Source organism: Anopheles funestus, chromosome 2RL, assembly GCF_943734845.2.
Source record: "Anopheles funestus chromosome 2RL, idAnoFuneDA-416_04, whole genome shotgun sequence".
Lineage (NCBI taxonomy): Eukaryota > Metazoa > Arthropoda > Insecta > Diptera > Culicidae > Anopheles > Anopheles funestus.
In genome coordinates, this window is record NC_064598.1 from 8,401,605 (window position 1) to 8,424,931 (window position 23,327).

Below are 23,327 nucleotides of genomic sequence, written 5' to 3' on the forward strand. Positions count from 1 at the left end.
AACTATCGGTTTGCCGTCAGATGGTCACTAACCTACCCTCTTGTCTTGCTGCTACACATCGCACAGTTCGAGTCCACGTAGGTACGAACACACTCCCACTCTCAGTTTGTGGTAGGATATTTTTAGGGTTAACTCCTTTCCTTAATGTTTAGATTGGTTGCTGCATTTTTTCCGCTACCGCTTGTTGTCCCACGTTAGATGAGTGTTTGCATCGCACAAAATCTCGAACAAAATCTCGAACAAAAAAAAAAACAACCCTCGATCGACCTGCAGAGAAGTTGGTCAAATGAACATCCGAAAGAAATTTGCATTCGAAAACAGTTACAGCAGGTCGCACGCGGTGTTGCGTGTTTGCTGTATGCTAGATTGGCCCATACTTTGTCACCAAAGTGTCCACTTCGATAGATTAATAATCATTATCAATAATTCAAACCTAGTTTAAGGCTGCAAACAGATCAAGCAGTTCGCTTGAACATCGGTTGCGAAGTAAACCAATAAGAGACCTTTCGTCGCTCAAAAAAATAAAATCGTAGAGAACGTTGGAGTTGGACGTCGGAACGGAGGATGGATGTGGCCGGTGTGAGATGGATACGAAAATAAGATCGTCCTCGGCATCGGTGATAGGTCGAAAGTGTCGCGATGAAGATTTGGCACAAACATGCCATTTACGTGCCACTTGCATTCACGCTGCAAGAGTTGCACGCTGCACAAAAAAACCACTTGGTGTCCAATGCATTAAATCCTACCCGATGCTGACCGGGTTTACGGACGCTCTCCCACACACACACACTCAGCGTGTACCGCGCACACGATGCAGATACAAATCGCGTAGATCTTGTGGTACCCGATCGCTCCGTGGTGTGTTTGGGTTTGATAAAAATAAATCGTAATTACATAAAATAATTGCACTTGCCAAGTAGGCAGGCTTGTTTGTTTGAAGGTTTTTTTTGTCGCGCAACGGGGTGGGCTGGCCAAGAAGGGGGGGGGGGGGGTAGTGTTTTGGGTTGGGATAGTTAAATTAATTATTCATCACCACCCGATTTGTGTGCCTGTGTACCATAGAAGCAACGGGGCAACTATCTTGGGCGTGTTAACCTTTTCCGCAAAGGTAACCATGACCATATGTTGCGATTAACTAAAACTCGATTTTTCGCTAGCCAAAATAATGTCATTAGTGTGTGAAAATGTACCTGAATTTAAAAAGCAATTTACAGCAAACCATTCAAATGTGTCGTTGTAATAACATAAAAAGTTTTCCTTTCTAATGCGAAAAGAAAATCCGTTCACGTTTTGCGTCATGCAGGTTGCATACTTTTAGGCTGTTTCTATTTCAACCCTTATTTGAACGTTATTTTTTCTACCGTACTTAGGCTGGTTCATGGGGAAACGTGTCGGTAGCGGAAAAGAAATTATGTTTTTCTAGTTAGAGAAATACTAATCACACACCTGGGTAGTGTACAATTGTATACAACATAAGATTTAAATTTGTATACAACTCACAACGGTTAGCTGCTGTCGGCTTTAGCTTCCATCGGCGTAAATGAGCGCTAACGAAGCGATGAATTGCAATGCTTATTGTATGGCAACGGTAGCAGTAGCTTTCCTCGTCAAGCTTTTCATTTTTCCGAGCCGAGATAGTCACTCATTTTCCCCGCTCGGAAAATACACGTCGGACACTGCGCCGTTGGCTGATGACTCGTTGATCATGTCCCGAGCGTGGCTGTTGGCGAATGAAGAAGTGCAGTGGAAAATGGTTTTCTGCTCTCTTTCCACGATGCATTCCACGGTGCAGTAAGAACTCAACCCGGCCACTGAGATACCACCAGATGTGTTCACTAGTTTGAATCGATATGCACAGCGAGCACAAGGAGTATCCCAGTGGCTGAGGGTTCGACTAAAGCGGCACGAAACAGGGCTGTTTGAGTTTAGCAGGAAGAATTCCTAAAAATAAATAAATAAACATAATTAACATTCTATTCACAAAATAATGAGAAAAGAAGAGTGTTTTTTTATAATTTGAAACATATAAAAAGATATTTTTAATCTTATTCACATAAACTTTCCATTAACGCAGGTGCACTTGCTCGATCTCATATTCGTGCGATCTTTGCTGCATATTGAATATCAAAATTTGCGTTTCGTAACGATTACGCTCCCGCATACGCGGGTGCCCTTTGTGATGAAACCGGAACGAAGACGATTCCTGCCCTTTTTTCTGGGTGTGCGGTGGGGGTATTTTGCACTCACGTTTTGCGCAATCGCTTCCCACATGACGCCAAACACGGTGCTGCCATTAGCGGTAGTCGATGGTGCCGTGTGACTCACGAGTCACGTTTCACGCCCGCCGATACACGTGCCGTTTCTAATTGGCACGGTGTTTGTGTGTGTGTGCGGAATTAGAGCATAGAGAGGTCATAGATGGGAGGGACGGTATTGGTTGATGAGGTTTAAAAATGTTTTAATAATTGTTTTAATAAATAACGCCCCAGTTTGTCAGATCATCTGAAAACTTATCCAATGTTGGACATTTTGTATGCGCCCTGGATGTGTGATGTAATCGTCAGTCACTCAACGGTGAGCACTCGGCACTCGTTTGGCACTCATTTTTGTTGATTGCATACTGCGAAAGGGGAGATCAACAAAATGAATCATCCCCATCGTGTCGTGTTCACGTTTCGTAGGGGTTGTGCGTGACTTGGGTGGTGGTGGTGGGAGAGCATGGTTTGGAGACAAGTGTTTGGTTGGCACGCTCCGAACCTTTGCTGGTGTGTGTGTGTGTGCGCGCGATACAGATAGACGAACCGTGCGTTCGTCAGAGACCTTTGTGCCGGTGGGGCGTTGGTAGAGGGGGGTGGTGACTCGCGGTGAAACAGGTCCGGGATAATGTGGAGCAGCAGCAGAATGGGGGTGAAGTTACACCAATACTAGCGCCAAACCACGTATCTGGGTGTGCTGTGCGCATGTTGATGTTACCAAACGAGCGAACTCGTTTCACGTTCAAGTTCAAGTTTAACAACTATGGCACATTATCTGGTTCCCCGTTTTCAACTTGCTCCACTGCTCGTTGCACACGTCCAATGGGGACGGGTCGGTCGAGGGGTAGAAGGCGTCCGGCCGGGTGTAGCAGCTGTTGCCCCAACATCTACATTATGCTACCTCCCTTTGCCGTTGTGTTGTTGGCACCTAAAGACATCTGGAACTGTTTGACTCGCTTCCTCCTTCGAATGGTGTATGGCGCACACTTTCCTTCTGTGTCTTTCGCTTTCATCTGAAGACGTTGGGCGCAATGTGTGTGTGTGTGCCTTAGATGGATGTGAAGGAACTATCCAGTTCCCCTCGCCATTCCCTACAACCCCTTCCCATTCAACTCACTTCCTTCGTGTGCACCATTCATCGCTCTTCCGTTACAAGTTCAAGGTATTTGCAATTTGCTGGCTGCCTGAAATTACCACATCTCTACGGGGCAATCTATCTTTCGATACTTTGCTCCCGCTTCGCAAAAGGGCACAAGAGATACGGCTGCGGGGTTGGGCGTGGGGTTGGGAGGGGTGAGAAGGGATATATATATTTTTTCTTTCCACAACAATCTTGTGCGCCGCCACGGTTTCGGTAGACTTCTTCGTGGTGGCCTACTTCTTAGCAAAACTTTGGTTGTTCCCCCCCTCGTTTGGTGCTTGCGTGTACGTGGAGTTTAATGTTGTGTGCTGCAAATGTAAATGCGATGGCACGATGGTGGATGTGGTCGTGTGTTTGCAATTGTTTCATCGGTTCATTTTCACCTTCGGCACTAAGGAGCTGCGAATGTTTTATGGTACTAGCGAATTAATTGGCCTCCATCTGCCATCGCGCTCGTTCGTTTATCGCTGTAAAAAGGTAAAAAAAGATAGATAGATGGAAAGTATTAGTAAATGTGAAGGAAAGCAGCATTGATTAGATCATGAAAATTTATTGTATTTTAATTACTTTCTACAATAGTACTACTTGAATTCCCCAGACTAAAACTAAAGTATTGGAGTGGATTTTCTGGGATTTTTTCTATTTTCTTAATCTTGTTCAACATTAAAATTACTTTTTCTTAAGTTTGGTTGAATTGGTTTACTTTTTATAAAATTAGTATATATTATATTTTTTGTAATACTTTTTTTAATCTTAGGCTTAGCTGGCTATAAGTATTCTAAACATCACCACGAATTGACAAGGAAAAATGGTATCCGATCACAAGACACTGTAGTCTAGTGCTGGAAACAAAACTAGTGTACTGGGTTCGTGATTGTGCTAGAAACCCGACAGAAAGAAGACGCTAGATCGAAACGAACGAAACGAGTTTTGCGAGTTTGCGAAACGGCTAACTGTCCTGCGAACTCCACCTGGTCGAATGGGCACACGCAGACAAAGCAAAGAGCAGCAAAAAAAATCACAAATCTCTTCAGCAGTAATACATCCATAGGCTAGCTCATTTCCAGAAGGAAGAAGGGCACACTGCTTTCCACCACCAATGGTGAAAAAAGGCACAGTAAACTACTCGCCCATTCCACGCCTTAGCAGCGCATCCCGCTTGCAAACGCACACGGAAACCAAAAGTACGAAGCAGCGATTGTGCAATAAAACGAAGATGGTTGGCCAACCAGCTTTTAAGGCAACACGCAACGAAGCAGTTAAAAAGGCAACAACGAAAATAAAAGTTTCGCATGCTGTAGTAACGAGCCGCAAGATCGCAAGAAGTTGGCAGCTCAAGTTCAAAGTCAAACTGTGCGAAACGTGCAATGTGCAAAAGTGGAGAAAAAAAAGTCGCAATGAAATATAAGCAAATAGCAAAAAAGAAAAAACAAAACAAAAGAAACGGAAAAAAGTAGAATATTTCGCACATTGCATGCTACAAGTCGATCCGAACAAGACAACAAAAGCAAATGTTGATTTAAGCGAGAAAAGATATCGCAACGGAGCAACGGCAAAGGAGTGTGAATCAAAAGTGCGATAAAGTGAAATCAAAAGAAACCACCAGCAGCAGCGAAATGGGTACAACAGACTGTAGAAGTAAAATGGACATGAAGATGCGCAGCAGCACACACATGTGTAGGGAAAATGGAAAGTAAGAACACAAAAAAACCCGCGAAAGAGCGAAAGCAGAGAAGAATTATAATCAGAAAATAAACGTAAGTCTTACGTAATATCCTCCAGTGAGAAGAGAATTTGTAGCTTTTGTAGAATTGGTAGAGATCGTGCATTTTTTTTCCAAGATTAATGATAGATAGCTCATATTACACAGCTGCTATATTAGCACAATTTCGCTTACTTTAAAAAGTGCATCCATTTTACTTTAATGTTGTTTATTGTGATCCTTTCTAAATAGATCGCTATATCTTTATAATATTCTCCAACACTTTATGCAACTTGTATAGACAAAACCCTAAAACTAAACATAGTAAAATTGCTCTAGAACCTTAAAATAAAACAGTAACACGATCCACACTAATGTATGCCATAATCGACGATCGGTCTGATGTGCTCAAAAACGTAAAAAGTGTTATTTTGATAAACCGGTTTTGTAGGGACGAAATGCCGGGTTTCTCGCCAGTTTTAAGCGTTTGATCGTTCATTGGCGGCACGATTCGCACACACTAAGGTCGACTCACCATTCCTACAATCGGCCTGTTATGCAACGGCTCTGTATGAGAAAACCAGTTCCAACCCTCATTATCACCGCCCCCCCACCCCAACCAGTAGGGAGTCAAATTTTAAGATTCTAAGACCGGAACGGTTCGGGGTGCGACACGCAAATTGTGCAAAAAGCGAAAAGAAAAGGAAGAAGACGACGACAAAAAAACAACAAAACTCCCCTTCTTCGATTTCGTGACGCTGGGTTAGAACGAAACTGTTTCGTCAAAAGAAGCTTTGCGTTCTGTCGTGCGTGCAGTTACCGGCTGGAACGGACGTTTATTGTTTATTTGCAAATAAAAAAAAGGTATGTTCGTTCTGCAGTCAAACCTTTATTTTGTTTGGAGGGGAATTTTTTTTACGAAACGGAATAATAACAATACTGAAAAGAGTAACTCATTTTGGATAGGGCAATTATGGGATCAAGTTGAATGTCATACGAATGTTTGCTAATCACGCAAGATCGTTTTTAAATGATCTCTTCTTCTCATAATTTGTTCATTGCGGTTGGTTCAAAAAGCTCAAGATATTCATCCAAAAATTCCAAAATATTTTTTTTTTAGCGTACGAAACGGCCAAGCCATTTTCTAGAAAATGTCTGAAATCTGAAATCTTTCACACTACATCGAGCGGGAGAAATGCAATGTCGTTTCTATTATGCATTTTTGCATTTAATATTCCTGTTCTCATCGTTTGTGTGTTTGTGTGTGTGTGGGAGGGGGGATGGGTTTTGTCATTAACGTCGATAATTAGATCATACGTGTGAGACGGTGGACTGAGGAGGAGACACGCTTGTACTAACCATGGCGTGTTGTTATATCGTCGATCGATTGCACATATCGCTGTACCGCGCTGTGTAGTTGTGTAATGGGTCAACTATTACTACTACACTACTACTACTCGTACCTACTACCACCACTACTGGCAAAGGCCAAAAACAAAATGGAACCCATCTTCATCATCATCATCATCTGCAGTAGCAGCAGCAGCAGCAGCAGCATGCAATACCTTTTATCAGGAGCACCATTTCTTTCATAATTCAGAGCGATTGAAACGGACGTGTTTGTACCTGTCTCCCATATTTTGTACTGCTCACCCACTCACACATGTGCCATCTCTGTCTACACGGTCTATTGCTATCTCGTTTTTCGTGTATATCTTTCACCCTCTAGCAACCCTTCTTTGATGCCCCAAAATGTCTTTCAAGATCGATTTTTGCAGCGAACGACAAGCACATGCAGTTGCAATTGCATCATTCAGCCGAACTTGCGGTAGCGCTTTTTTATATCAACAACAAAAATAAATTCCTGAGCGAACTGCTGGATTCGGCAGCAAACAATTGCATCATGTTAGGTACATCCATTTGTTTGTTTTTTTTTTTAATAAAAGAAGCATATTTTGCATCTTTGTTTATGGAAAATATTAATTCCACACTCACACTGTAACTGAACAGAAACATTTGATGGACGCGTACCAACACACATTGATCAACCGTACACCACATTGAACCTTGCTGGAATATGCGCATTTTGTTGTCATCGCTGATAAATATTGTGGGCGGCATATGCCTGTACGTCATCATCCCTATCGCGTCTTGGGGAAGCAAGAAGCAGACAAAAGAAATGTTTGCCAACGTGAGTTTGTGTTTTGTTTGGATTTTTTTGTGTGTTGTTTTGTTTGCACACGATAAGATCGCTCAAATAATGTTTCAATAATTGCACGACTGGTATAAACACGGCGAGCTAATGAGAAATTTAATGGCGTTTTAGAGCAGTAATCGTTTACGTGTTGTTGTGCTAATTTCTTCATTACCCGTCGGATTGCAATGTTTGTTTTTGAACCGTAAATTAAGGAATATAAATTAATGTTTTTTTTTCTATTACTGCCAGTATGCCACCACCAGATGACGCTGGCAGAAAATGTGGAGAGGATCGGGGAGAAGAGTCCGGGTGGGGAGAGGGGATGGAGCGTTTCACTTGGTAACGCCATCTTGAATCCATTTACGCCAACACAACACTTGCATTCAGGGATGTATGTGTGTGTGTGTGTGTGTGTGTGTGTGTGTGTGTGTGTGTGTGTGTGTGTGTGTGTGTGTGTGTGTCTGTGTTGTTAAGGGCTAGAAACAACTGCGAGAGGATAAACAGGCTCATGGATGGTACGCTTTCTCTAATGGGTTCAACACTATGCACTTCCGATGCAATTTTTCCTCACTATATCATTCACCAAGTACGTAAGTGTGAGCGAGCGAAACGATCAATGTTCTGCCTGAGACAGAGCAAACTAGATGCGATTGAGTGCGAGAGTAAAAGAGGGGTTTCGCTAGAAAATAGTGTTAGAAAGAGCGACACAACATGCATACCGTCCAGTGGAGACTATGCCATATCCTTCATCCACTGATTGCAAAAAGGGTCACTCGAAAATATGCCACGAAGGAAGTAGTTTTTTTTCAACCTCTTGTGAAGCATTGTATGCATTTCGATCATAAATAAGTTGCATTGTTGTACAGCAGGAAAAAGAATAATTAGACGAAAATTGCTGCACGTGTGAAATAGGGGCGCAATGTGATGGAGCCGCCTGGTCAGCTGTTCATGTTGTTTAACATTTCATGATTTTATTACTTTTTTCCTTTTTCACACAAAAACACACTCACATTTGTTGAAAAGAATGTGTCCATAGGGAGAAAAATTAACTACAACTTACTTGAGTTTTGGTATGATGGAACAAAATCGGTTGGAAATGTGTAACAGAAAACCTTTCCTTTGCGAAAAATGTCACTAATTACACTAAAAATTACACTAACTAATCATCGCTAGGTACAAGCAAACCGTTAACACCTCCATAGTTTAACTTTACACAACTTTTGAATTTTATGCACAAGAAAAAAAAAACAATGCGCCTCCATTTTGTGCAACGATCACAAACTAGATAATAAAAAAAATAAACAATTGCCCAAAACTGCATCTGCATCACAAGGCACACAGCACGCGCGGTTTGTCCAGCTCCAGCTGGAGTCAGGCGTGCACATCCCAAAGATATCCGTTGCCGCGTATGAATGAACCGGAGGGAAAAAACACAATGAACTTGAACTTGGAAAACGGCACTCGGTTCGGCGTTCCGATCCGGTGTGCGCACATCATTTGTCCCTGTACACAACCCAGCACTCACACACGTGCAGCGGGTTGAATTGTGTGGGGCCATTACACACTACTACCTGTACACGGCCAACACGATACATACGACAACACACAGCGGGATGAATTTGTAGGGCTCATGTAAATTCATTTGCCAAAGGGGCTACTTTCGAGGGTGAAGTGCATTTTACAATACAATGTTGCATCGGAATTTGGGGGGGGGGGGATGGGGGGGAGGATGCGCTAGGAGGGTAAGATGTTTTTTTTTACATTTGATAAAATAGTATCTAAGTAAAGGAAACTACTAAGTTTATTTAATTTACAAAATAAATCACATTTTTCGGTTCTTTAATTTACTAAAATTATTCTCTAAATTGTCCCATTTTATCACCAATTTACCCTTATTTTACATCTCAGTGAAACACTTACCTCCCGTTTACTATCTCTCTCTTGCTCTCTCTCTCTCTTTCATAACCACATACACAGCAACACACGCCGTTAAGCAATGGCGTCGAATATAGGGGAGACCAACAATAACTGCAGCGAGTTTGTCGTTTGCATTGCGCAGCTGAGCTGGGCGCTTTTGTGCATTCGCGTGCATTCCATCTGCCTGCGTCCCGTGTCAGCTGGGATGCGGTATGGTGAAGACACCGCATCAGGTGATGAAATCGATCCACCCAAACCGTGTACAATCGTTCCACACTTTCACACAACACACATACACACACACGTGGTAGAAATGCGACCCCACAGAAGGGTGGCTTTCGATTTCAATTAGCATCGAATTTTGTTCCTTCTAGCGTTGCACATCCATACACACACAAATACAACGCGAAGTCGTTGCATTTCATCGCAATGCTTGGTACGGTTGTGATGAATTTGTTGCGGAAAGCGGGACATTTAATTTTAAGTGCAAACTACATTATCCAATAAAGCGTTTGATAAATGGAATTTCACAATATTGTTAAGCCTTTAGCAGACTTCTGTCAACGTTCACTTTTTTGTTGTTGCTAAAATGCACATGTTTCTTACCACAGTTTTAAACACCAGTAGATAAATAGACGTCACAAGCGTGTAGCGCACATTAAAATTTCAAAACACACGAGAGAAAAAAAAAAACAGGAAAAACAAACACACTTGTAATCGTTTGAGAGGAATGTTTTCCAATTGGTACTGGAACGACGGGCACAATATGTACGTCAACGTCGACTAATTGACGTTCACTACGCACAGGTGATCCGGGAACCATTCTCGGCAGTTCGACGACGACGGCTTCTGCTCCATTCGGCTGACGATGGTTGAGTGCGGGAACAAAACAAACAACATCCAATCCCTACTCCAACACACGGGTGCCAGCACACGGATAACGCGCACGCATACACACACACACAAACACACACACACGTCGTCTGTTTCATCGCACTAACACATCGACCGCATCTCCGTGATCATCATTCAGCCACCCCATGTCCCCTCACACACAGTGTACCGGCACACCCTACCAACCCCCCATACCCCCCCGTACCTCCTAATCAACCCCCTTTCCCACCTACTTCCACATCCGCGGGTTTACTGAGGTTCCCGAGGGAATTTGCACACTTTTTCGTACAACGCAATTTCTTGACATTCCCGAACGTTTTGTCGTCGTCGCTGTTTAGCACGACGTGCGCGCCTGTCACACACGAATATGCGGTGGGGGGATGCTGTTATACTGTTGATTTTTCTAAATTTATTTAATTTTACTTTACCATTCGATCCATCATCGAAGCAGGCGGAAAATTATTATTTTCAAAGTACCTCGAATAAAAAATGGATCCGGGCGGAAATTTCCACAATGGGCGGAAAGGGGGTTGTTTGTATAAAATCCAAACATTAATTTTCAACCCCTATTTCGGTTTTGTATTGGGTTTATAATTAAAATTAAAAAAAGGTTCTATTTATGCATTATTTTGTCTTTTGCTGAGATGTTAAACACACTGACACCGGCCACCCACACACGCACACACACACACACACATACACTTAGCATTATAATTGTCCCGCGTACGGTGGAAAATTCCAGATTCCAGCACCATTGTTTGTTGTCGCGTTGTGTTTTGGGTTGTCCCTGCTTTCCCTTCAACTGGATGCTACTGCTGAAGCTTACCGGAATCGGAATGGGTGCGTTGTTTTCCACGACCACACCGTTCGACTGTCGCGGCGATAATGAAAATGGCTGCAAAAATGTTCCACCGTCCTCGTACAGCCGTACGGATAGGGGTGGGGGTGGCGGTAGGCCGAAAATTGATTTCCAATTTGCGTTCTAACGCGTCCAACCACGGTGACTAACAGTGTGTGTGTGTGTGTATGTTTTGGTCACTGCCATACGGATTGTGCCTCCTACACGCACCGCCCAGTGTTCTGTTGTTTTGGATTCAGCCCCGTTTTCCGATTTGTTCTACAGTTGTTACTTGTTTCGAGCCAACGGGGACCCTTTCGGGAGCCGTAAACGGGAAGGCTAAAGCGAGAGTATGGTGAGCGAAAGAGAGATGGAAAGAAGAGAGCGTGCGGGTGGGAAGGGAGGAAAGGAAACCCCCCACCTCCCCAATGCACTTTGCTTATAGCTGAGGCTGTGTGTGTTTGTGTGTACGTATATTTTCACTGATGGTGTTGAAAAGGGATGAACAGGAACATCGTTCCACCCTATCAAAGTAGGTTGTGCAATTGGGTGAACTGTACAGGGTGGTGTAGTGTAAAATATTGCTAAAATAATATTTTATATCACCTTTCATTTATAGTATGATATTACTACAAATGCATTTGTTATAAATTGACAAGCTCTAAATTATATAATTGTTGTGTGTTTTAAATTATTTTCATTCAATCAAAACCACCCTGTGTGCACGTGTTTTTGCTGTTGCTAATGTTGCTCTAATAGGAAAGATGCCAACAAATAATACTTCAAGTAACGCGTTGCATTTGCTTAAATTGGTTAATTGCGCACAAAGTTTCATCATTTTTTTTACCTTTTATATCGTATTCCAAACAGTGGCTAAACAGTTACGGGTAAACTTGTGCTTGCGGCAAATAAAATAATAAAATCCTCCAAACGCCATTGATGCGCACGTTGATGATGATGTCATCCGGTTCGATGCATTAAGATTCCCCTCCGTCCCGTTGTAGTTCCCTTTTTGTTTTCCCACAACCCCAATCGGTCTCCGATCAACCCCATTCCACGGGTGCTATTTGACAGCTGTGGTTCCGATTTCCTTCCTGACCTATGCTAACTCGGGGAAGGCCACAAAGAGGAAGAAGAATGAGAAAAGACTAAGTAAAAAAATATATATATACGCACATAAAACTGCATTCATCATACGATGTGTAGACATTAGGCCGTTACTGGTTGCTAATGCCTATAAAACCATGTCCCGCTGAGAGTAGAACGCACGAATCGAAGCGTTTAATTTGGTTTTGCACTCCTCAGCCCCCCTCCCGCAGGGGGAGGGTGATCCGATATCCAGTGGGTTAGGACCTGCTTTGAATTAGTTCTTGCCCTTACCAGGGCCGGGGCACAATAATCGATAGCAAATGGCGACCGGTTCGAAACGGTTTTAGCTGTTTTGCTGAGTGAGTTCCTACAATTTTGCCCATAATTGGAAGCCGCCCGTTTCACAACTGGGGATGATCGTGCTCGAACACACACAAATACATGTTCATGGGTGCGTCATTGATCGAGTAGATCAATTCCAAGATGTCTTCGCCATTTTGCCAGTGAGTAGAATGTTCCCACAGGAGGCAATAGGCAACAGTTCAGTGTGCGTGTGAGTGTTAATGTGTTTTTATGTTTTTTTTTCTTCTCTTGCTTCCCTTTTTTACCCGGCTCTCGTGTTTTCTTATGCCGCGCTGGCTACTTCGATCGTTGCGATGAACCTCCAAGATGCTAGTTTGTTGTTTTTGTTTTTGTTTTGTTCGCCTCCCCCCCACCCCGCGCCCCCTTCTGTCATTCCACCCCATTATCAATGTGTGTTGAAGAACTGTACGAAACGCTTCCCTTTTTGGCTGGTGTGCGTACCATCTCTGTATGTGCTCCCCTTACCTGCTTCCTCTTGTCTATAACCTCTCTCCTTTTACCTCGCCCCCCACCTCACCCAACCCTTTTTGGCGATGGTTTGTTCGCGATACGTTTCGCCCGTTTCGCGTGCTCCTGCAATGCGATATGTTCCCGAGGCGGTTGGTGCGCCTGCGTATCGCGCACGACCTTGACAGTGAACTTGAATTTTCCTCTGTCATATTTATTAGCGACCCACTTCCACTGTCGCGCGCTCGTGCAGCTCCCCGGCACTGTGCGAACCGTGGCCGACCTCTGAATTCTGGTTTCGCTTGTGCGAACTCAAGTGTATTGAGTTGAGTTTTTTTGAGCTTCTTTCTGTTCTCTCTCTCTCTCGCTCTCTCTGTCTCTCTCTCGTCATGAATTTTCGTTTCCTCGGTCCCTCAATTCTGCCCAATTCATTGCTCGAGGGAGTAAGCGACGTTGTATTAAGATGTGGAGTACCCTGTATACACAGGTGGTGCGTTTGGTAGATCTTCCCGTGGGGATCGGGCGGTACAATAGTGTCACGGTGGGTGGGATGATTAAAATAGACAGAATTAAAAAAAAAATCCCTCTGTTTTTTTCCTGGAAGAAGAGAGTTCCAAACATTCTCAAAGTGATGCAGAAACGACACATTACTGTAAACGCATCTACTGGCAAGATAACGTCAAGGAAGAAGCAGAAACATTCCTATGTTTAGATAAGAATTAAAACATGGAAAAGGCATTTGAATGGAATGCAAAAATAAAAGTCGAAAAAATAGAAATTATTTATGTTTATTTGTATTGAAACCGACTTTCGAATAGAATTGGTTTAGACAGAAATCAAAAACCTTATCGATTGATCCTGTCGTGGTGATCGTAATGTGTAACGATTGTCGTATTTACCGAAATATTTGTCATTTTCTACATCGGTTTGTGTCCTTTGAGAAGAAAAGGTTAAGTTATAACCATTTCTGAATTCTTTTCAATATAAAGTCTAGAGCGTAGAGATATAAATGGAATCGTCAACGATTCCTTTTGCTTTTGCAATTTGAAGTCGTTTCTGTTTGCTCCCCTAATATAATAGAGAGAATATTTTCAACTAAAAACTTATCAATTTGGTAGGTGACATAATTGAAATACTGCATCATTTCTCAGTTTTACAAGTCTTTCTTTGAAGCACTGTAAGGAGAGCATATTTTCAACAGACTCAAGTTTCGTCATAAATCATTGGAAACCAAAAAGTTTTTAAAATTGCATGAAAGAAGATATTGCAATCAGCTAGATTTTAAACATTTCCATTTATGACAAAATAAAAAAAATGGCGTTAATAGACATGAAATACGTGTTAATAAATGTTGCTTTAAATTTTTAAATAAATTTTTTATTTTTTAAATAAATAATTGCTGACTATTTCATAACGAACAAAATCGATTTAATATGTTATTAACAGCTATTTTTCACCGCTACTGAGCACTGTAAGGAATATTATATATTTTATTTCTCTAACGCAAACCCTCTCTCGTTCAAATCCGCAATCGATGCAAATACTTTGTGGTTTGAAAATAGCTAGAAAAAGTGCAACCACACCATTCGACCGGGTGTGGTACACCCGTCCGTGTTACATCGGACAAGGTTACAGCTGACAGCACTACTGAACCAAAACGAAGAACGGAAGTAAAACAAATCAAACATCCGTACCGAACCAGTACAAATCTTTCACCGGCAAAACCACGGGCCCATCTGGATTGTTTATTTTTAGCCGATTCCCTTGTCCTTCCAACGCTATTTCCTACCCTCCTCGGGGTTGAGGGTGTTCCGTTCATGATGGCACCGGGCGTCATATGATGTGTGCGAACTGTGTAGCGATTTGCGTGCATTTGATCGTTTTTTTTTATCACGTATGAAGTTAATGCATGGGCGTGTGCACTTGCATTTCCTTCCATGCACGAAGTGGAAATCCTTTATCCTAACTCCACCAAAAAAAAAGAGACCATTCGGAAAATACCATAAAAGGAAGGTAGCAGCAAAGGGTGTGGTAAGAATCGGGGTGTACCGCCGATAGCAACAATAGAACGGGTGGATGAGAATCTGGGGGAGGGTAAAAATCACAATAAAATGCACGGTCAATTATAACCTTGAACGGCTAAGGAAGGGGGGGGGGGGGGGGGAGGGGGTGCAAACCGAAGATGACGCTGGCAGTTGCATCGTTTGCAACTGCGCTGGCGCACCGCTTGCAATGGGCGCATGTGCGCGTGCATATGCGGGCACGTGCGCGTCAGAACAGGTGACAACCCTAGCAAGGGTGTAGCAAGGGTGGATGGCGCGGGGAAGGCGCTGGTTTTAGTGTGCTTCCAACAGGAAAGTAGTCGCAGCTGTAGCGGCCTGTGGTAAATGTAATTATTTTGCCTTCCTGCCATCCAACTGCCTTTTTATATGGTTTTTTTTCCTTCTTCCTCTGCTGATGCTCTGTGTGTGCTTCTTAATTCCCGTGTAAACATACACAGTCTCGCCTATAAGCCCCCGGCGGTGATGTAGTCTCATCTGACGGGTGCGGGTGTGATTAAGTGTCACAAGTTTGTAATCGCGAGATGCTGCGAGATGGATGATCGATGCATTTTATTCGGTTGAAGAGCTGTATGCGGGAAGTAGAATTACATTTTGCATGTGCAGCGAAACAACTGGGAAGTCGCTCTACAGTGCATTACAAATTGGCACCAGCACAAAGCAGGGCATTAGGTAAGGAATAGTTAGTAATAAATAAAATAATTCAAATGTTCCAGACGCGAACGAGATTAGTTCAAAAAAAGCATTCCTTGTTAGCAATCACTGTGTTGTGGCCTCTGTTGAGAAAAATAGAAACACCTCACACGTACGCCATTAATGAATTGAATCGCTTGAATAATGTGTGTTTATATGTCTATCGGGACGCTGTCTATTGAGTCAGCAATACCAACCCATGGTGTGGCATGATTTCTCCAGTGATTGACGCATCTCGATCATTTTTCTTGGGATTTTTCCCCCCTTCTCTGTATAAAGTTCTTTGTTCTCATTGCAGTGAATGTTACTGCACGGTTTGGTGCTATTACTGGAACTGGGATTGATGCCAAGTGGCATTACGTAAGGTGCAACGTGGTACTGCAGGCAACAAAAGTAGGTGGCCAGAATCGATTTGTGCTCCCGGGTGTTGTTGAAAGGTTGCTTCTAACATTTACAGTGTTTAGTATTAAGGAGTAAGTATCTACTGATGAAAAGTAATATAAAATTTCCAGGAATAGCTATATTTAAGTATCATTTATTTGACCATAAAAGCTTACCGGTTTGTATAAAATTCCAATCTAATGAAAGAAACACTTTTGAAAACTGAAAGCTCACACCCTTTTGTCTTCGGTCATGCACGAGAAAACAAATGAAGAACGTTCCGGAACAAACTATTCTTCCATCCTGGGGCTTGGCCTTGGTAAGGAAACAGGACAGCTTTACACTGGGAACTATTTGATTCACACACAAACACACTCCAGGAACTACACATCGTTAGATGCATTTTCACAGCTCTTTCTCTCTTTCTCTGTTTCTTTCTTTCTCTGTCTCCTCCTAATATCGCAAATGTCATATTCCCCCGGAGTACAAACCATTACAAACCTGTACATGTTATCTCCAAGCAGCCAGGCTCCAAAGCCACGCTCGATAGGGATTAGGGGGGATGTTGGACGTTGGTAGCACAATCAGCTTGTTCGAGTAGTTGGACAATAAATTTGCAAACTATGATCTCGAGAATTTGGAGTTTAAAAACCATCAGATGCTTTTGCGGAATAACCTTTTTAAACCGAAAGATCACGGAAATCGGACAGACGGGATAGTCAGTACGTCGGTACTTTCTGTTCCGAGCACGAACGAATGTCATGACATTTTCCAGCCATCGATTTTCCCATAAGTGTTTCTGCAACTTTCGGCACTCCGCTCCCCGGTCCCTTCTCGCTCGAGTAGGAAAATGCTTTGTTGGCGTTTGCGTGATGACGGTTGTGTTGGTGCTGCCAGTATGCAAGGATGAGACCAGTATGGGGATGGAAATTTGAAGGTCGCGCACCGCCAGCCAGGACGAACACCGTGTGGAAAAATCGATTGAACTTGAGCTTGAAAATTTTCCATCTACACCAATACCAAAAAAGGCGTAAGCGAATCTACCAATACACGCAACACACACGGTACGGGGTATTGTTCGTTTAGTCTTTGTTGGACGACAAGCGACTATGCGACTATGCGGTGTCACTCCCTGCTGATAGTAGTAGTGTAAGGGCAGATGATTGTTATTTCGATATTTTCCATCAGCTTTGTTGTTGTTTTGAGCAACAACAAAAAATAAACCACAATTGGGAAGAGAGTATCACCTAGCAGAGGATACAGTGCAGACATTCGGCGGACAGGACGGTTATTTTATTGGGTGGCGTTGGGCAGGGCTTCCAAGCAGGAAGCCAAGAGTTTATGAACACTCACACTGCGTTTTGGCAATGGTTGGCCCATGCGCTTCGCATGTCGCCGTTGTCTTTTGTGCAATTTGGAACTATTCCATCTTACGAAATGCGCCTTCCTGGGGATTGTGAAGATGCCAGAAAACTTGCCCTCCACATAAAAAAAATGAGCTAAGTAAGTTATAAGCACGGTACCGTTTACGGGATAAAGCTAAGTTGCCTATCTACGGTGAACTGTTGTTCCGTGTTTAAGTGTTACTCCAACAACAACGAAAAAAGAAAGGAATCAAAAAAAGGGCATAAGGGTTTGCGGCCACATACCACGCACTTGGTGTGACTGTGTTTGTGCCAAGAATGATGGAAGGATTAGGATTTTGGATGGGAACTGTTTTTTTGCAAGCGAGCGAGAGGGCACCATAATGGGCCATCTCGGAACGGAAACGGATGTGGCAGCGTGCCAAGCATGAAAGATTGACCGTGCCCGCAGGAACGGAGAAGATGGAGCGAGTAAAAATACTGCCATGAAACGAGGTCGGTTTTGAGGTGGAGATGAAAAGAAAGATGTTCTTCTTGGGGAATTGCGTCGTAGAAAATTTTGGATTGCTGCTGTACTTTAGAGTAGAGTTTTAAGTTTATAATTATTCCTTTTTTGTACTTTATTTTAATTTAATTTAGTAATTTAAATTAATTTTTAATACAAACATTTTAAAAAGTATTTTAAAATTCTTTAAGTCCTATTGTTTACATCACACAAAACGTTTCATCAAAGCAAAGTATTTTCCCCCCACGATGACCTTGCTTTCGACTAGCAAGATGCATTGGAATGTGGCTGCTGGTGCACGCATCTGTGTGGGACGAGCGATTGGGAGATGCAGCTCGTACGAAGAAAGCTGTGGTACGTCGTACGTGATGAAATGCACCTTCCAGCTGTTTTGTGCACGCTGGCGGATATTCCTTCTGAACTGCAATAGATGATTTCGGCTGTGTGTATAATGCAGAAAGGTCAGTGATCAGGGTTTGTTGGTGCGGTTTTTTTTTCGTACAAAGAATGTGTAAACAGCGGTGAAATAATGTAAACCAACTTGCCATTCCTAACCCCCAACTTTACTTTGTGGATGTAAATAGTTCAGCTTTTCGGTGAAGGTGGAATATATTTGGCATTTGAAGTTATATGTTTGGTAAAACATGTTAACACCCTTTGCTTTGTTACGTCCTGTCATTTTACTCAATCAATCTGTACAGTGTACAGATTTGGTATAAAATATTGTCTTGACACCACCAAGATATTGATCCAACATCCAACATTCCTTCAATATGGAACCGTTCGGTAGGAGAAAGGTCAATTTTCACTCCGAACTACAAAGCTTATGCTGATATAACGAATACGAGAAGAAAAAAAGATCACCAAAATAAAACTGTTGTATACAGCTAGTTAAACATAATGTGGGACAACAATTTTTTTCTGCTTAATTAATAAAAAGATAATTTTTAGAGTTTAATTTCGAATATTTATTTCAAATGTTTAAATTTAAAAATTTAAAAAAAATTTTTTTAATAAAAGAGCTAGGTATTTCCCTATTAGTGATTTAAGCTGATGAAAACTATCTTCATAATTTATTTTTAATTTGATACATGGATTTGATGCATCAAATCTAACAACAAATAAACATTTGAATGAAAACGTTCTAACCCACCATTAACCCATCTGAAAGGGTCGGTTCAGATGAGATAAATCTACGATCTTCACTGTGCTAGATCATACATCGAAAGTACTAGATCATAAATTCATGTTCAATATATAATTCTTTAGAGTTTAAAATCGCACAGAAAATATGGCACAGTGTCCGAACGAACCTTCCACCAACTGTAATCAAGGGAATCGTAAGCACACTACTACAGTGCCGCCTTACAATCCCCAGTATTATGTTCGATGAACAATGAAAGCCACGGTGAAAATGGTAGATGAAAAAGTTGCAGCTAAGAGTATGTAAATGTACCCTTTCGCATGATGGATATTGATGAATTTCCATCCATCGTTATTTAGAGATTTATCCTGTGTCCTCCTTTGAACTTTGTTGTGATTTGTTTGTTTGTTTATGTTTTTGCAATGTATCGTTATAGCATGAAATTACTTTCCCCTTTATTAATATGCAATATTTCCATTTGCTGGTAAACTTTGGCTTGAATTGGAGACGCATGCGTTCGTATCACGTGTACTGATGTGAAGGGGAAAATAAATTGATAAAGAGCAACAAAACATTTCTACAAACAGTTTGATAGACAAACTTGGGCAAATGCAATGTTATGATTAAAATTTCGTTTGGATTTCCTATTGTTATGTGGTTCAATAGGTATATGAAATAATTATGGAGAAATTTTCATTTATAAAAAAACATCTGCCCTTCCCAGCTATTCTTTATGAATTTCTTCAAATAAACATAAACAAAGGCACTAACCACCAAGCTTAATTGCAATAGAGAACAAGCGAGGTTGTTTCTGTTTTGTAGTCTTCTTTTCTTTTTTTCGCTCAATGTTTGCATTACCGCGGCATTGATTGAAGAGGGCCATTTTGGCCCTGGCCGTGAAAAACAAACTGCTGGATTTTCTTCAATCTTTACCCGTTCCGCAGTTCTGCTAGATATGCGTACAGTGCGGACGGATACGGCGTGAGGAGTTGTTTGGCACCGAATGGGATAGATTTTTCCATTTCCATTTGTGGTGTTAAGCGAAGGGTAGGAGCACAACGGGAGAAAGTGGCAACCAACTTGCACCAGTTGTTGGTGGTGTGTACATACATATTAGTCTCTTTCTGGTTGTTGGCAAATTTTGCTTCATTGCACGGTTGCGCGCCAGTGTGCTGAAATGAATTGATGGTGTGTGTGTATGTGTTTGTACGTGAAAAGTGACCTTGGCCTTTAGAATCCGGGGAAGCAGCAATTGAGCTACAACAGTACACGGACGGTGCGATGGTATTGGTGTACGTTGGAATTCATCCAAATTTCGGCATCACAGTCCCAAACGCTTTGTGTTTTTGGCCTCGGGGGATTAAATGCTACCAAAACCGATGACAGGATGCTGCGTATGAAACTGTAGCGAATTTAACCGGAAACATGGAATCAGCTGTGCGATTGATAATTTTATAAATTAGCAACAAACATTGTAATGTGAGGACGATTTCTAATTCGTGCATTAGTCGGAAGAGTAGATGAATAAAAAGTGTTTTAAAGTATTCGGTTCGATGTTTACTATCTGAAATGTGTGAAAGTTTAGGAATTATCATTTGTTTGTCCTTCTCGTTGAGTTAAATCATCGTCTAACGAGTTATGTAAGCGCTCTGGAATTAGACTTTGTTGCAGTAGTACGAAAATTATGTAAAAGAAAACAAATTTATTTAGTATTAAAACAAAGTAAAATCTCGGGCTTCAGGTCTCATCATTACATTTCGGTAAATCATTCAATCTAGCTTTATATTGCTTAAGTCTTCTTAAAACCATTCAATACTCATAACAATCATAATTTTCATGATTATCTTCGTAAAAAAACGTAAATAGCAGTTGAATAGAAAATAATTTGTTGATAATTATTGATTATAAAATTAATGTTCTACGGCTTTGTAACACAACGGTCTATTTGAATCGCTGACACATAAAACATCAAAATAACGCTAGTTTAATGTTTGACATGTAGATGGCGTTAGTACACTAGAAGCTTTTACATGTAGGTACCGCTGCATGTAAAGCACACTTCCGGTAAATTAAGTTTGAAAAAGAAGCGTTTTTTAAACGTAAACGATACGTTGATTTTCCAAAAAAGTGTGTGAAAATGGAAAAATATCAAAGTTTGAAATTATTAAAAATGATAAATACCTATGGGATTGAAACAGCGCTCCGCCTTATTTCTTGAATACATCCAAGAAGACGATAATATAAAAATAGTACAGCTGAAAAGTCTGCAAAGTTTTTTATTTATTTATATGCCTTAGCTAGTTCTGGATGTAATTTAAACAAATTTAATACAACTTTGGTTCGATACTGCTGTGTTTCCTGTTCAAATTGAGTTATGTGTGTGTTTTATTTTTACATTTACCACTTACATAATCAATTATTACACACCCATGTATAATACACGCGTTACAAATATGTAACATACCACTGCTAAAACCCAACACCGGAACAGGCTGTTAAATCTCACTGTTGCAATCCATCAGCTTATGGCAGATTCCACACGTCCGCGTTAAAAACTATACTGTAATTTATTGACTTTCCTGAATATTGTATGAATCGTGCAAATGGCACAACGAGCGAACAATTCTCACGAATTCCATACATATTTTTTTATCTATCGATTCACATTCGAGGTGGTTAGTAGGCAACAAAGCGAAACGAGCGAGTGAGTACTTTACCTCCCCGTAACAAACCGTTGTCACAAAGAAGGTTCAGTTGTTTGTGGTTTTAGCGAATATGCGGAACATCAACAGCGGAAAGCTGGAACACACATACACCTAACCTCGACTGTTATTCCATTAAAATGACAGTCTTTACCACCTCGCATACCTTTCCAATTAAAGCCATTCACCCACCGGCCGGGGGTGCAACTGCAGTTCGGCCCCAAGTACCGAAACGCCATCGTTTGGGCATCGTTTGTTTTTTGCATAATTTATGCACCGTTGACATTGTGTTGTAATTTTTGCCATCCACTTTATGGCCGTAGCTGGTGACAGCGGTGAAGACGACACACGGAATTAAGTTCTTACGGTGCTATTGAATAGTTGATGGGACACTAGGATGGGGCAACGGCTAGATAGTTGGGTGTGAGAGGCTTAATGATATATCTGACCAAAATGGCAACTTTCCTTTCGCTTCTTACTGTCCCTCCTTCCTTTCGAGTCTGTTGCTAATTACCGAGGGCTTTTATGGGGAACTTTCAAGCCAAAGCCCCCCGAATGCGGAGACCCCGATTGGTTCCGGTCGACCCACGCGTGCATAGGTTGTCGCGACCGATTTGCATCCGGCAGCATAATTGGGGATGGACAGTACCCATGTCAAACGCCAGCTGGTCTAAAGTACACGCCTTTGATAAACTGCTTCACGGAAGGTCATCAACAAGCGACTGGCGGTGATGTAGGTGATTAACTTTGATAACTCAATCTTGACATAAACGTGGTGATTAAATGAGCGATTGTTTATTTTGGCAAGCCACATCGTTGTCTGTTGTCGAGTATCGGTTATTGTTGAAAATTGATAGTTTTACATTTTGTCCAACAGATGTATTGGGAAAATTAAGTAAATTCATATTTCATCTATTGGATTTTAATGGTTGGAGTAGATTCCTAAGTCCACGTGTACATCGGGATGTGACTTAATACACTTCAGGGTTTGGTTCAAATCTCGAATAAACCGAAACTTTATACCAAGGACTAATAAGGACGGCCTCGTGACAAAAAAAGTCGAGATAAAAGTGTCTGATGGATGATTTCACTCCGAAGTTAATAGTTAGGGACATACTGAAACTTTGAGAAGAAACTTTGGGAGCTCTTTTTAGACAAATGAAAGGCGATGCACATGTTAAAGATGCCCTCAGAGCAAACTAAGCGTGGTGGACGGGTTACATGCACCTTAAAGATAGAGCTGCGGCATAAAAACCGAGACTTACTGTGATCCGAGTCAAAAGAACCTCCACGAACTCTTGAAGATTGTTTAAATTTTCCGGCCCAATTTAATGTGGTGGTTTGACATTGTTGTAGAGTCGACGAATTAGTCAATTTATTTTTGTATATTTTGTACCAGATGGAGACTCCTGGTTGTTCACTTAAATACGAACATAAATTATAATTTTAATTTAATTAATAAGTTCAATTTTATTCAATTTTTAATGATCGAAAAATCAGATTGGGTTACTTTTTAATTTGAAAATTCTGTCCGTTAAACATAATCATTAAAAATTGTATAAAATAGAACTAATTAATTAAAACATAATCCTTATTGAAGTTACTTTTTAAGTGAGCAACCAGGAGTCTCCATCT

At 41.5% G+C, this 23,327-nt stretch overlaps 2 long non-coding RNA genes across 2 annotated transcripts in view; one reads left to right on the forward strand and one right to left on the reverse strand.

The window, feature by feature from the left end:
* LOC125761468 (uncharacterized) overlaps positions 1-7,036 on the forward strand; it is a 34,357-nt gene extending 27,321 nt beyond the window's left edge. Inside the window, exon 2 of the long non-coding RNA XR_007418112.1 lies at positions 4,154-7,036. This is a non-coding gene — a long non-coding RNA (uncharacterized LOC125761468). The remainder of the gene's footprint in view (positions 1-4,153) is intronic.
* On the reverse strand, positions 979-13,380 carry LOC125761465 (uncharacterized). Its single transcript, XR_007418107.1, has 2 exons — positions 9,216-13,380; positions 979-3,863 (listed from the first exon to the last, which is right to left on the reverse strand). It is a non-coding gene; the product is annotated as an uncharacterized LOC125761465 (long non-coding RNA).
* Between the last annotated feature and the right edge of the window lie 9,947 nt (positions 13,381-23,327).